Below are 5,284 nucleotides of genomic sequence, written 5' to 3'. Positions count from 1 at the left end.
GGTCGATCTTCTCTCGACTTAACTGGTCTATAGCTTTAGTGGCCTCCTCCTGTGCTGCTCAACTTGCTTGGAGATCCAACTTCTGGATTTGACTCTTGAGAGTTGGCTTCTCCGATGCTAGAGTCCGAGCACTGGCCTCCAGTTGACCAATCCTTGCAGCCAACTTCTCGAGCTCGGAGCCAACTTCATCTCTCGTTTCTTCGACGTGCTTAGAACAGTTTGCTCGTGTTCTCTTCTCAGGTAAACCCAGGGTCTAGTCGTCTTAGAGTTCGCTCCAGCCCGGCCGATCATCTTCTCGCCATCATGGTTCCGACAAAACAAACACTCATCGTTCACTTCAGCTCTCTACAACAAACACGGAAGTTATTAGCAAACGGCCATCTGGAATCTGGAAGGTATATCAAACTTACCTGTCTCCTCTTGAATTCGGCAACAAAATCTCTCCCCACACGATCATATAGTTCTTTTGCCTCCTTCACGAAGACCACCTCGCCGGACTGAAGCTTCTTCCACGGTTTCCTCTCACTCGGGATCCTATCCAGCATTTTCTGGAGCCTCATCATCTTCCGCGCTCGCTTGATCCTCTCTCGGTCGCTGGATTTGCCGTTGAGCTCCTCGTAAAGCTGCTCGGTGAGTCTGATCAGAATCCGGAGCGCGCTAACACTCCAAGACTTTTCCTCGTGCTTCTCCTCTTCTGTTTCCTCGCGCTTTTCCTCTTCCAAGCTGCGGATCTTCTTCTCGGTTTTTCCCCTCTGGTTTAGCCACCGGTTTGCCTTGTGGAAAGCTTCGAGATACGCGAACTCAACATAGCCCCCTCGGCCATCGCTAAGATGGGTTTCACTCCGCCGTCGGGTGCCGTCGGGAAGAATGTCCTCCGCTGAGGAAGAGAAGCGAACCATCTTCGGCCTGGAACCTGCAAGTCCAGAAGGCCATCGTGAGTCACAGTAGAAGAAGAATGCGAGAAGCAAAAGGAACCATACCTGGACGACGACCCCCGGCTGGCAGTAGAATTGGCTTGGGTCGCTGCTCCTCCTGCTTGGGCTTGTCATTCTCCTGCTGCTTCATCTTCTCTTGATCGTCTTCCCGTTCCAGAGGCTGCTTGATCGGCTTGATCATCTGCTCCTCCTCTTGTTCCAGCTGCTGCTTCATCGGCTTCATCCGCTGCTCCTCCTCCTGTTCCTGCTCTTGCTTCATCGGCTTGATCGGCTTGATCGGCTGATTCGGCTGATTCTTCTCCTCTCGTTCCAGCTGCGGCTGCTCCTTGTGACCTTGCTCCTGTTTCACCTCGCGCCTGAGTTCCTTCGTCTCATGGGCTTCTTTCTCCTGCTCCTCCTCGCTCAGCTGCTCAGCTTTCTTCTCTTGCTCCTCCTCCTTCAGCTGCTTCTCGGCTTCCTTTTCCTCCTCTTCTTCCAGCTTCATCGGCTTCATCTGATCGGCTTCTTTCTCCTCCTCGTTCACCTGCTCGGCTTTCTTCTCTTCCTTCAGCTGCTCCGCTTTCTTCTCTTGATTCTCCTCTTCGTCCTCCTTCTCTTGTTCCGGCTTGATCGGCTTGATCAGCTCCTTGTGCCCTCGCTCCTGTCGTATCGCTTCTAAGACGATTTTCACCTCGTGCCTGAGTTCCTTCAACTTCAAGGCGGCGGCGTCCATGGCTTCTCCCGAGACGGCCTCACAGACACGATCTTGGACCTTCAGCTTCGAGGCCGCCGCGTCCATGGCTTCCGGGTGGACCTTGTTGTCGCCCTTGTGCGCCTTTTTTGGTCGAAAGAGAGACCACAAACCTGTGACGCATCCACTGCGCTCCTGCTCTGTTCGCGCCATAGCTTGCCCTTTGCAAAATGCCTTTAATGCCCTAACCCTTACTTAATGTATTTCACTTTAATGCGTTCGTTTACATTTCTCGGCAGTGACTTAGGCAGCGCCCTGGCTCTTGAAACTCAGGCACGCTGGAACCAGCTCACAGGCTGCATCCCAGAAGATGTTTACACATTCTCATCTCTCAATATCTAGACTTGAGTCTGGAACAAGTCCCTGGAGCTGGTTTCTAATGCTTCCAGCTTGAGAGTGCTCATCAAACCAGCTACTGGATACCATCTGACCTCAGTAAACTTTCCAGAAGAAAACAAAGAAACGAGATGGTAGCTATAGTAAGTACAGTCTTTATGTGCTTTCTTTGTTGGTGAATGTTTAGATGCTTACCCTAGATGTGCCATTCTTAACATGCAAACTTCCTGACATGACAAAACTTGAAGAGCATTGAATTCACAAGGTAAGTGCTCTCTATCATTCTCCTTAAAGCTTATGCTTTACGTCATGCAGGAAAATGCAAGTAAATTTTGGTCATGTTTGCTGTTGAGCTGCATCTTGTTACCAAGCACACATACTTCTGCCACCAATTTGCTTTTTGAAACTGTTGTATGACATTGAATTTAGCAGACACAAAACTTTTTATTTGTTCTTTTTTAGATACAACATCCTATGAGTCCATTCTGAGTTCATCGTCAAGCTCAGGTGGTTCAGAGGAAGGAGGAGAAGCTGTTTTTAGTGATGGAGAGCATGTGGAGTTCGAGGACAATATTAGGGATGATGCTGTTGTTTATATGGTGGAAGAATCGTCATCAGATGGAGATCAAGATGCAGAGAAACTTATTTTCGGTCTCAAGAAGATATTTGATTTCAGCCATATCCCACTAAAGGAGCAATCTTGAATTCTGAATAAAGAAGAACAGTATTTCTATGTATTACAAACAATGCTTTATGAGGGATGCAAGTTGTCTAGCTTCCGAACTTCAACAACTTCAAATAATACACTGTTATGACCCAGCACTAAATAACAAAGACAAAGATGTTTAACCTTGCATAAACTATGTTATGCCTTCTCTTGAGGTTCCTTTAATTATTCTACATATAGTTGAGTTATCAAATAGTGATTAAAAGTCTCTTCCTTTAATCAGAATAGTCTTTTTTTTCATCTTTACTTTGCAAATTTTGCAACTTTTTAATATTCAACTTAATGCTAATAAAAGATTAACTATTCTTTTTTCTTTATTACTTATTCTTTAATTGTGAATAATCAGTTTTATAATATCCAAGTTCACCACAATGATGACCTAAATTGGTGATGATCATAAATTTGGAATCTAACTTGCCACAACACTTGATACAATCCTTTCTACTAAGCAAAGAGCCCTTTAGGTAAATTATATACTATAAATTTGGAAAAATAAACAAATACCAATCATCCACTTTATACTCTAGATATGGATAATAATGAGAATTATAACATTGCTATTATCTCATTTATATGCGGTAAAAATGTTTAACAAACTTCGCTCCAAGTAGTTATAAGTAACTAAAAAGAACGACTTGAGAGATGATCCATAGGGGTTTAAATATAAAAAGAAAAGGCCCATGAGAAAGAGTGCACCCCCTTTTCCAATCAATTAAGGGTCTTGGGATATTTGGGGTTAAGTGTCCTTGGGTTTGAATAATACTGAGTTGGGTGGTGACCTCCCGGAAAGTCCAGATTCAAAAGTTTACAGTAGTGCAAGAATGGTAATCAAATATTAATCCCAGGTCCTAGCAACTCATAGCAATTGTAAAAGTAAATTGAACTCTATTGGTAATGTTAGATCATGACCATATATAATACTTTATATGGTAAAACACCCTATACCCCTATGATATACACATATTGAAGACATGAAAAATAACAATCCTAATCTCAATATTAAAAATTCTTATACATTGTGATCATCCTTTTAAAGGTCCAATCAGCTATTTCACCAAATCATTCATTTGAGGATGATAAACACTTGTGAAAATATGATATATCCTTAGTTATCCAAGTTCACCACAATGATGACATAAATTGGTGATGATCATAAATTTGGAATCTAACTTGCCACAACACTTGATACAATCCTTTCTACTAAGCAAAGAGCCCATTAGGTAAATTATACACTATAAAATTGGGAAAATAAACAAATACCAATCATCCACTTTTGTAGCGCACTTGGTTTTTACCTTTTATCCTATGGTGATTTACCATAGGATAACACTATGAAGCGGAATCTAAACCCTCCATGTGCCATGTGTCATATGCCATGTGTCACATGCCACGTGTCCAAAGGACAGTGGTGTGGAACCCGAGGTTCAAGGCCTTGGGCCACTAAACGAAGGAACAAATCCCAAACTACCAAGCATAGAGCTAAGTGACGGAACTGGACCACAAAGCAACTCCCAAGCATATAGCCAAAGGAGTGAAGGGACAGGAGCCTAGAGTGACTTGAAACAGTCATAGAGCAACCAATATCCTAATGACAGGATCAGCATGCAAAACAGAGCCAAACGGAATTTAGTGCTATTTTGGAATACCGGTGGCCTAACATAAAGACATGGGTACTTCACTAGCTAATATGGTGTGGAACTTGGGCTTAGACCTAAGCCAAATGCAAAACAAAGACAAGCATGTAAGTAGGAGTTAAACTATGCCTCAGGTTGATCGGCTATGTACGACCTACCCACTATCCCTACTATACATTTAAAACTCCCCATAGCCTCCCTCCCCCCCCTTTGAGGAACACATGCTTTGGGCTTTCACCCCAAGCCTCCCTTAGTACCAAAAGTTAGTCTCTAAAACAAGCTTGAAACTTACTAAATATGGAATGTTCTTAGATTGCAAATTTGGACACGAGACGAACATCATTGTGTTCATGAGAATCTCTACATTCCGTAGATATGCCAAATAAATAAATTTAAACACTTTCTATAAATAGCATTTGAGACCAAAATGAGACTAACACAAAAGGTATGATAGCAAGGGTGTTTGGCAAACACGATAAGCTATCATCTAGCAATATTGAGGGACCAAGCTCAATATTGCGCAGGTTCTTAATACTAGCAAGTACAAGCCAATGACACAAGTTTCTCAAACTAGGCCAAAATTGGTCAATAACCATGCACTTAGATTGGATAAATATAAAGTAGGAACCTCTATGTGTTTTTTGCTGATCATACTCAACTAGCCCAAGTGGGAACTGATAACGGGTCCAACAATACTGACCTCCTGCTATCGTGGCAGTAAGGAAATTGTGTCCGTAAGGACTAGCCGACAAGTAACTTTCGATACCCAAAATCACATTCGTGACACCTTTATACTCCACATAACATTACTATTATCTCATTTATATGTGGCAGAAGTGTTTAACAAACTTTGCTCCAAGTAGTGCAAGAATGGTCATCAAATATTAATCCCAGGTCCTAATATTATCAACTTATAGCAATC

At 42.7% G+C, this 5,284-nt stretch overlaps 1 long non-coding RNA gene across 1 annotated transcript; it reads right to left on the bottom strand.

Annotated features, from left to right (window-relative positions):
• Positions 1-206: 206 nt before the first annotated feature.
• LOC9641145 lies at positions 207-442 on the bottom strand. Its single transcript, XR_002991479.1, has 2 exons — positions 411-442; positions 207-345 (listed from the first exon to the last, which is right to left on the bottom strand). It is a non-coding gene; the product is annotated as an uncharacterized LOC9641145 (long non-coding RNA).
• Between the last annotated feature and the right edge of the window lie 4,842 nt (positions 443-5,284).

The sequence above is a fragment of the Selaginella moellendorffii genome, unplaced genomic scaffold (assembly GCF_000143415.4).
Source record: "Selaginella moellendorffii unplaced genomic scaffold, v1.0 SELMOscaffold_338, whole genome shotgun sequence".
Lineage (NCBI taxonomy): Eukaryota > Viridiplantae > Streptophyta > Lycopodiopsida > Selaginellales > Selaginellaceae > Selaginella > Selaginella moellendorffii.
This window is presented reverse-complemented; position numbering and strand designations above follow the sequence as displayed.